Raw genomic sequence first — 10,356 nt, 5'->3', positions numbered from 1 at the left:
GTGAATTTTGCTTTCTTTGAACACCAAAGACTTCTCATTACTGGAAAGCAATTAATTAGCTTTCATAATAAGCATTCACTTGGGGGAGATGTTACCTTATTACAAACTCTAAGGTTAGAGTGAAGAATGGAGAGACTTCTTTGCCTGATGTTAACAGCATGGAAATGCAGTGATATTTTCACCATTTCTGTGCCTGAGAATGCTGATGAGCTGGCACTTCTGGGATTTTTATTGACGTTTACACAGCAGTCTAAAACTAACCAGGCTTTGAGATTTGTTCAGACATAGAGCTAGTACAGAAAACAGTAATTATGCTACTGGGCTTTTCAGTCAGCAGAGCATGCTAGCTCTGTGTGCTCCTAATCACATTAATTATGTGTTCCCTGGCTGCAGCTCACAGCTTGGCATTTGCTGCACAGCTCCAAGCATCCAGGCAATACTGCAGTGGGTCGCTGGTAGCAAACCTGAAATTTTATTTATTTATTTTGCGCCGTAGAGCGCTGTTTCTTCACGTATTCATGTGGTGCCCTCGTTTCCTGTTTGTCATCTTTAAGTCTTTATGTTTAGGAGCTGTAAATGCTACTTCCATTGATGGACGTGAAGGACATTATCCTAGGCCCATTAATTGCACAAACAGCCCCTTCTTTTTTGGATCCTGAGGATCATGACTGGGTTCTTCTGCTGATGCCTTGAATTTTTTATTGAAGTATTTGTTCCCTCTGACCTTGCTTATAAAGCATTGACTAGAAAATTACAGTCTTCAGCGCGGATCCGGACTGACAAATGGTAGGTTAGCGGTGATAATCTATCTTTCCACTCTGCTAACCAGTCTTCTAGTTCTGCTCCTCCCTTCCTGTCCCCCCTTTCCCAGCTGAGGAGACTGAGCAAAATGCTCCTGGAGGCTATTTTGAAGTCTCAGGCCTGTGTACACCGGTAGGTTTTACAGGCAGCTGTGTTAGCACGGATTTGCTGGCAGTGCAGCTTCGTGAGACGATGTCGCACACCTGGGGCAGCTCGTTCTCCCCGAGGGACTGGCTGCACATCCCTAGCACCGGCTTTTCTGTGCCATCAGCCAGAGCACCAGAGATGGCAGGTATCAATACTCGGGAGAATTGAGGTGTCAGGAAGAGCTGAGTGACCTTGAGAACTGGAACAGAAAATCAACTTCACCAGTTGGTGTGAAAAGTCATTTATTTGAGGACTAATAAAAAAAGAGAAAAACCTGCTATAAAGTGGGTGCTCATTAGTGACTGAAGAGTTGGAGGGTTTTAATCATGCTTTAATCAGCTAGTATATGATAAAAACATCAAGCTATGTAAGGCAAGGTATTTCTAGTGTAGCTATACAAGTACGATAGGATTATATAAGCCTCTGGTGTGAGATCTCATCTCGAATGCAATGTACGGTTCTGGTCTGCATATAGAGGCAAAAAAGAATCTCAGCTGGGGCGAATACAGAGGAGGACTATACACTGAGTAGGAGAACGAAGAGCTTTTTTAGGAGGGGCCTGGAAGAGCTAATTTAGCAAAATGATTCCCGGGAGGGGGATATGGCTTATATAAAACATATATGTGGATCTTGGCTACCTCTCTTCCTTCCCCTGATCACAGGCTCGAGCTGTGGAAGGGAACTGGTTAAGGAGAAGTTGGTCAGCCCAAGGGGAGCAAGGTTCTGCAGCAGCCTCTGGGCTGGGAGGGAGGGCAGGAAAGGTGCAGCCAGGTCCTGGTCCTTGTCCTCGCCTCCCAGCTCATTGCCAGGCGGCTGCTGTTATCCAAACCCTGGTGTCACCGCAGCTGCTCACGGGGGGCAGTGGAAAAGGGGACTCTTAGAGAGCTCCAGGCTCTTTCGCTGGTGCCAATTAAGGAGAAGACAGTGGGCTCACGATGCTAATTAGGATTATTGGCAAATGAGTCTGGCTCTTCCTTCCCTGCATCGTAAATCTCCCCGGTTCGTGTCCGGGTTATTGCTGAGTGCCCTCAGCTGCACGGGAGGGCTGAACTGAACATGTATTTGCTCGAGTGAAAGGATGCTGGAATACCTCCTAACCGTGCAGCCAAGAGTCCCGTGGCTCCTAATGCTTTAAACTAAACATACAAAGCAAAGACGAAGCTGGGCGGCTGCTGGTTTCAAGCAGCTGGATGAGAACACCGAGGTCTGGGTGTTGAGGGAAGATTTGGAGCATCCTTTGTGCTGTGTCCGGGCGTTGGGCTGCTTGTGTCGATTCCCAGTTATGATTTAACTGTTTTCACTGCGCATCAATTTAAAATTAATTCTTGGTGACCCTTATGAGTCTCTGGAGGGGAGATTGCGCTTGAGTCAGATCTTATTTTTAAGACGCATTGGTTTTTGCGCGTTGTTTTTTTTTTTTTTTTTTGTTTCCCCAAAATAAAGCCTTGAGCAGTAATCTATTCGAGGAGCTGTTGTGAAAAACAAACGGGCTTCTTGCACTGCTCCGCAGCAAACACACTGCGTGCTTCTGGTAGGTCGTTGCTTTACGCTGTGTACGCTACGCCTGGCAGCTTGGATGAGTGTGTGTGTGGGCTTCGTGTTCCAGCACGGTAGGATTGTCCTTTTAGTGCAACGGGTGTGAGAGTGGAACTTGATGAGTCTGATGTTTTGATTCTTAATACGCCGTGATATTTGCTTTTGCTGCCCAAAGATGCAGCAGAACATCTTGAGGGGGGGAGGAAGGGCGTCCTTTCCCTCCACGTCCTCTTTCGTCATCTCTCCCTTTGCCCTTTCTTGGTTGGTTTTGGGTGGCCCTTGGGAAGAGAAAGCACCGTGCCCACCTCCCTCGCCGCAGTCCCTCTCACTTGCTGGAGGCAGTCACCTCTTGAGAAGCCCCTGCTGGTTAAGGCAGGAGGGAGAAACAGGGATTTTCTCTCTCTTGTGCAAAATGGTCATGGAAATGTGCAATGGAGGAGGCTTCTGCCCCAAAAGCCTCTTTGGGTAGGGAGTGGTTCGTAACGCACTGCGCCTTATAACTATTGAAGTTGTGCAGTAAATATCTCTAACCTTGTTACAGGGAGTGGAAATTCCCTTTAATATATTATCTATGAGGATGCAAAGAGGCCCAGAGACCTCGTCTTGGTTTTTGAGTCTGTTTCTCGTGTTTACATTTTTGCGTTTCATTCATACACATCTAAAAAAAAAAAAAAGGTGGTTTGAATCACCAGATGGATCTTCCGTGAGGACTGTTGTGCATTTTTCTGTTTATTTTATTTGAATAGTTAGGTGTCTGTGTTTGGGGATGGGGTGTTGTTTGTTTTTAGATTTTTTTTTTTTTTCCTGTTTATAGTGCATTGATTTGTTGTTAAATTCAGCCTCTCTGCCATGCCAAAAGCGTGCCTATGGGAGTGTTCCCAGGCTGCTCGTAGTACTTCCCTTTTCCCATCCTTGTATATTACTGTTCTTGCGAGTTATTTAAAATAAACCCGATACTTCCAAAGGCGCTTTTTTTTTCCACATTTTGTCCAACCTCCTTGCCCTTTGAAAGGACCTATGGGTAGTGTTTTAATACAGCTTGAAAAAAAATCCTCCTGAACTCTTCCTATTGCCTGATGCTTGGTGCCACGGTGCCCATCTTGGGTGACCCCGGGGAAGGTCCCCGCTGCTCCGGTACCTTTCAGAAGGATGCTGTTGGCCTGGGATGGTCCTGCTTTGGAAGAGGGCACCGAGAAAACTGCACTTCAATACATGACGGGTTGGGGATGTCCCACTGGGACGTTTTTTGCTCAGAGCTTGCCCTCAGCAAGTTGGCTGAGCAGACCCTGGCTGCCGTGCAGTTCTTGTCTGATCTGGAAAGGACGGACGCGAACGTTTGTCATGTCCACTCTGACATCACTGCTGGGCAATTAAGAGAAAGAAATCTAATTTTTTTGGCCATCACTTTCGCTCTTGGAATTCCCTCATGGCTTATCGTACAAAAGGCTGAAAAATAAGAGTAATAATCCAATTTTTGTCCGTTCCCGGTGTTTTATGTTTTCCATTAGAGCCTTGCTGGTATGCTGCACTGACTTCTTGAACTGCAGGATCAAAAAATACTCCTCCCTTTTTTTTTTGGTGAAGACTGTCTCTGAGAAGGATAAATATTATTGATTGAGGTATTTAATACACTAATGAAACCCACAATTATTGACTATGTAATTAATATACTGTCTAAAAGTAAAGTTTGACAGCGCATATAGAAAAGCTATATTGACTTGCGCTTCTTTGGCAATGTGCCTTGCAGGTTTTTATTTATAGAAATTGAAACACGTTCTTCTTCAAGTAATGATTCAATCCCACTTTCTGCTTGCCACAAGCTAGAAGGCTGCTGTTCTTCTTGCTGACTGTAAGGCTTTCATTTATCTGTGGGGAACTAAAATGTTCAGCGTTTAGCTTTTCTGCCTATTGTATTAGGTTTCGGCACTAAGCCGTGGTGTTAATGTGCGCGGTGCTCTTTCTCACAGCTGGGAAACCAGACTTTTTCCCTTTATTTCCCTTTATTTTTGCAAGTAAAATTGCAGGAGGAGCTCCTGACTTGCTAATGGGGGGGAGCAAAGAACACGTGGGAAACCCAAGGGCCATCTTGATAGAGCTGGGAGGATGCGATCACGGAGGGTTTTGCGCCACCCGTGTGTTTTTAAAGCACCCCTTTGTGAGAAGGGCGTGCTTGGGGAGTGAGTATCCTGGTTTAGGCTGCAGGTGATGCCTGGTTTTGTCCTGGGTGGCCCTTCAGGGCTGCAGCAGCAAGGTCCCATCTCTCTGACCCACACGGCTGCTCCATGCTCCTGCCCCATCCCGCTGCATCCTCATCCTCGTGGCTGCCCTCCTCCTGGAGCCTCGGCACATCTCCTGCCTCCTGCGCCGTTTAAGTTGCCATAAACCCTGTCTAAATTGCCAGGAAGCTGGAGCTACGTTCATAAATGGCTTGAAGTTGTTCGTGTGCCCTGCGAAATGTTAAACTTCTTAGCGCCAGGTGAAGTTATTTACATCGAACTCAGAAGCTGATAATGAAGGTTTTTTTAGATTTCAAGTGATTTAAAAAAAACTTCCAAATCCCAAGCGTATCAGCTATCTGGTAATTGGAGCTTGTGCTGTCATTAAAAATGACAGCTTTCTCCAATAACATTCTTAGTGCTTGTAAAATGCAGCTAACATAACCTATATTTAACTTGTATTAGCTAGAATTTCCTTCCCATGCTTGCTTACTTTCAGAGCTTTGGTGTGCATACCGAGGTCCTTCATGAGCCACGTATTATTTCACCACCTCGGAGGAGTGGGAAGCTTTTAACCAGGGCTGGGACAGCCTGGTGGCTCTTCGGTGGCTTCCCCCATAGAAGTCTTCTCCCAGCCAGCCAGCAAGCAGAAGCCCTTCCCCTGGCAGAAATAAACCCCGAGCAGTAAAATGTGCTGCAAGAAAGCCCCGCTTCCCTTTCTGCTAAAGGTTAGAGCCTTGGAGCTCCTGCTCCTTAACCCTGCTGAACAAACAAAGCCCTTTTTTTTTTTTTTTTTTTCTCCTCTGCGGTCAGTTAAAAAACATTTGCATGTGGAATCGCCGAGGCGCTGTCCCGTAATTGAGATGCTGGGTGGCAATCTGCTCCCCTCCTCCGCCTGGAAGTGTTCCACGCAGAACCCTCTAATTAAACAGAAAATGGTTTGTCATGTGTAACTGCCTCTTCTGAATGTAACAAACTCATTTCAAGAGATGCCAACACCGTCTTTATAGCCGGTTTAATAATCTTCTCTTGAATCAGAGAGGGCTCTAACCTCGTATTTCACTTCGCCAGCTGTTTATTTCTCCGCGTTTTTTCTTTTCCCCCTTACGCTGGGAATGTGTAGACGACTTTTGTCTTTTTTCTTTCTTTCTTTTTTTTTTTTTTTTTCCTCCGGTGTGGAAATCCTCATTAGAGTAACGGAGCTGAAGCCTGCGAAATAGTCGGCTCGGGCTGCTTCTTGCAGGCGCTGCGATTTGCAGTGGGAGCACGTGCGGGCTCTTAGCGCCGAGCCTTGTCAATCAGCAGCCTTGGCGCACCAGGAGGGAGCCTGGAGAGCCCCGTTTGCTCGGGAACGAAGGTGTTGAGGCAGTTTACAAAGCTCCCATCTATTCTGCAGACAGATGTGCGTGCCACGGCCGCCCTCTGCACATGCCTCTAATAGAAGCCATTAGCTCCCCCGTTAGGAGCTGCAGCGCGCTCCTAATGCATGAAGTGTGGTCTGGGCAGGACACAAATAGTGTCGTGGATTACCAGGTAAAATTGGCTTTTACCTCCCCCTCAGCCCCCCATCCTTCTCAGACAGTTTCCTGCCAAACTTCAGCTTTTAAGTCGGCGCTCAAAGAAATTCTCCCCGCGTAAAGGGCCTCGTGCTGCCTTTTAAATTGGCTAATGTTTGGCAGGAAATCCGAGGAGCCGGTGCTGTTATTTAGTGCCTTCATTTCTCGCTGCCTCGAGACTTCAGCTGATATTCTGGGGCTTCTGTTTATTCAGGGCCTGCCAGGGTGCCTGCATCTCTCTTGCCCGTATTTTGGGTCCGTGGGGGCTCGTGGTGGACACTCATATATGGGATGGGTCTGTAGCAGGCTTGTTCCTTGGTTAAAACCCATCCCGGTGCTGAGGACCAGTGCATCCCTTGTGTGGTGGAAGCCCAGGAGCGGTGTTCCTCCAGCCAGGAATGCTGTTGGCATCCAGCTGGGATGTGAAAATCACTCCTGGGCTTGTATCGCTAAATATTGCCAGCCTGATGCCACCATCTTCAAAAAGGGAAGGAACAGCAAGCTGACTCCTGTCAGTTTGTTAGAGCGTATTTATAACTCAAATGCTAATTCCTGCTCTTGACTCATAATAGCTTCTGAATTCTGAATCTTTAAATTCCGGATCTCATGTTTTGAGGTTAATCCATTCAGATAGATTGGGAAGTAGAATTTATAATTTGGAGAAGCCGTGTCAGTCCTTCTTTGCTTCAGCCCGTCATTTCGCGGCGGCAGCGGGTCCCACCAGCCCGCCAGTGCTTGACCCTTCTTTATAGACCAGTCAGAACCAGCGCCTTCATTTTATCTGACTTGATAGTGCACTTCCCTTCAAACTCTTCTTACCTTGGCCTGTAAGCTTACGAGTCTGCCTGCCTGTCAGCATACCCGCCCGGCTCCGATTTAACTCATTCAGCTTATTGTGAGCCTTAACCTATTTTCCGCGCTGCCTCCGAGTGTGCCGCTTCTGTAAAGAGATTAATAAGACCCCCAAAAATAAAAACGGATCTTCGTTTTCCAATTTCACCCAAGAAGCACTAGGGGCTGGTGGGGTTTGGAGGCAGGAGTGGCATTAATATATCACCTGGCAGCGGGCACAGCCTTTCAGAGCAGTCCCCAAGCGTGTCCCCTGCGTGTCCCGGTGCTCGCGCTGGTGACAGAGCTCCAGGAGCTGCCTTCACCTTGTATGAAGCTTTGCTTGACTTGCTCTCATTATGCTTTGGTCCTGTACCAGGCTGTGTGGAGAGCATGCTCATTACTAATTAAAAAAAAAAAAGTAACCTGTGTTTTGATTAGTACTCTGCCTTTTAATTACCGTGGTTGGAAACAATTGCAGAATTACGAAGCGATGGCTGTAAATTTCTCTTTTGAAACTTGAATGCTCCATTTCTGACTTCTCCCCTGGCTAACTGCTAAAAGATCACAGCGTTTTAATGATGCCTGCTCCTGTCGCTTCCTCCAACTAATGAGGTGTCAGTGGTGTTAGGGACGGGGCCAGGCTCTGAGCTGCAGCCCATGTCCGTGCCCTGCTGCTGGGTCTGGGGGCAGCTGGAGGAGGCTTGGTGCCCGAGCCAAGGGCCATGGTGCTCCTCCTGCCCGTGGTGTCCTCCTGGAGGGCTGCTGCTCAAATTCAGCTCTAGACTCCTCATCCAGACCCACTTTACTGTGGTGGTGGGTGCTTGCAGGGGATTTCATCCCAGCTTCATCCCGCAGAAGTCACCGTGTGCCAACTGTGCCCAGAAATCCCCGCTCCAGGAGCTCCGTGCCGTGCACCTTTTAGCCAGGCTGGTGGCAAACACCTTGCGACGCGTATCCATTATCCCAGATTCGCTTCATGCACAAGACTTGTGTTCCTTCAGCTAATCCACCTCCCCGGCTTGGCACGGCTCACTTTCAGTTGCAATATTGCGTGTCTCAGAGCAGCACTACACACGAGTTTTAATTGCACTACAGAAGTGACTTTCTGCCAATAGTTCATTAGGCTTCATGAATGCTCAGACTGAAGAATGGTCTCTCTGGATTAGCATCATCTTCCAAGACACCCTTCTTGTTGGAGCGCTGTCAGATGAATTGATAAAAGAATATTTCTGGATTGAGCAAAAAAAAAATGGACTGGTGGGGGGGAGATGCGGCAGTCCTGAGGTTTCCAGACAAATGAGCAAAAGCCGGGGAAAGCGGTAATTCTGCATTCAGGACGTCACAGGCATGACAGTGCCTTGGAAAGCCTAGATTAAAAAGGAGCTATTTTTCTTCTGGAAATAGGAAGACGGGATTTGGTGCCAGTCAGGAGCAAAGCCTACCTGATTCGGGCAGGAAGCTCAGTTCACCGAAGCACTTTCTCCAGGAGGCAGAGCGCAGCCCAATCGATAGCCAGACCCCAGCGGCAGTGGCAGAAGCGTTTCAAACATGCCCGGGGTAATTAACTCGGAATTACCAGGTGCATATTTTCAAGACTTAAACAGGATTTAGCAGAGGGTTTCGTGCAGCTACGTGTCTGGACACAGAGCTCTCGGTGGCCCCAGTGTGCAGGGCAGGGCGCTCGGTGCCGCTGCGAGGGCTGGAGGTGATCCAGCGGTGCAGCCACTGGAATAACCTCTGGAAATAGGGTTTAGGCTGTAAACCTCGTTTTCGGCTAGCTCGTAAGTGCTGCTCATCCTGGGAGATAAGTCATTCCACGCCTGTCTTTAAAAATGACTGGCTCAGCTATTGTCTGCATAAAATCACCTTTGTTTATAGTGCATTCCGTAATGGATCAAGCGGCAGAGTAAAATTTAAATAAGTAATTATTGTGCAGGAGGCACACGCTAAATGGAACGATTTCCCTGGCTGCGGTGCCCTTTTGGCTGCACTCTGAGCACAAGATAACTCCCTGGGGTCTCTCTGTAATCAGGTGGGTTCAAACAGGCAGATTTTGGCAGCTCGCACACCTTTGCTCTTTGAGCACTGTTGCCGTTCCAGATCTGCCTAAGCAAGCTAAAATATCGGCTAAATTATTAACTCAAAAATAAATAAAGAAGGAGAAGAAAGAGAGAAAGGGAAGAAACAAGCCATGGGCTTAGATGTCCCTTTTGTTTTTAACTCCGAAAGGCAACAACTCCAGAAACTGGGCTTGGGTTTTGGTCACAGTAAATCAGTGCAAGCATTTCGACCCGCTGCCCCTCCCCAAAAAATGGACTTTCTGAGAGCCATTGGCACTTCTTCCGGAGCCAGCAGGTGGAGCTTTAAGAATAGCATCCCTTCCCAGCCCCATTTGTGCTGGAGCCCATTGAGTGGGAGCTATCTGTGCTGAAATTCTGATTGAATAAAAATTGTTCATTATGCACAGTGTCTGGTTCAGTACACAGAGGCAGCCCCCAGGCGCAGACCCCAAGTAGCTGCTTTCTCTTTCCCCAGATTAAAACATATGAACTGCTTTGATGTAATCTTATAACAAAGCCTAATGGAAATTTTATATCCTCTGAAGTTGACTGTCATTTCTCATTGCCCTGCTTCCTCTGTCCTATTAATACTCCAGTCCAGAGAGCCGTAGCCGAACTTGTGCTCTTTTCGCTCTCAACCACGGTACGCTTCCCCTTCCATGTTTAAGTTTTTATTTACGTTTAAATACTGTTATATTACATTACAGTATGTTTAATCCCTTGTTTTTTTCTATAGCTATTTGTCATTTTAATGGAATGCTGCAGAATATTGCATTGTACAATGTGTTTAAATTGATAAATTGTATTAGAAAAAAAATATTGGATAGGAATTTTAATGGTAAGTGGGGCTTTAGTAGATATATTTTCTCATTAGTAGACTAACTGCACACAGACAGCATGAGGCTGGAATGTTAAGGATTTTGGGATAAGCAATATTTATGACTTATTTGACTAATTAAGGCATAATTTTATCATAAAGTTTTTCCCAGACTTTGCTGAGCAGGATGAAGGAGGAAAACTTGCCCAAGTGCAGTTACTCTACAACATCAGTTGCCATAACAACTTCATGCAATACTATATTTTTGCTTGAAATTCCTTTTAAGACTCAGTTGCTGTAATAATTTGTTTCAGCTGCTAAAAGGCATGTTTCTCTTTGTGGTGGTTTCAAGGCTCTCATTACAGTAACAAAAAAGTGGCTGTGTTAATATA

The sequence above is a fragment of the Anas platyrhynchos genome, chromosome 20, assembly GCF_047663525.1.
Source record: "Anas platyrhynchos isolate ZD024472 breed Pekin duck chromosome 20, IASCAAS_PekinDuck_T2T, whole genome shotgun sequence".
NCBI classification, from domain to species: Eukaryota; Metazoa; Chordata; class Aves; order Anseriformes; family Anatidae; genus Anas; species Anas platyrhynchos.
The sequence above is the reverse complement of the archived record's forward strand: the minus strand, read 5'-3'. Positions refer to the sequence as shown.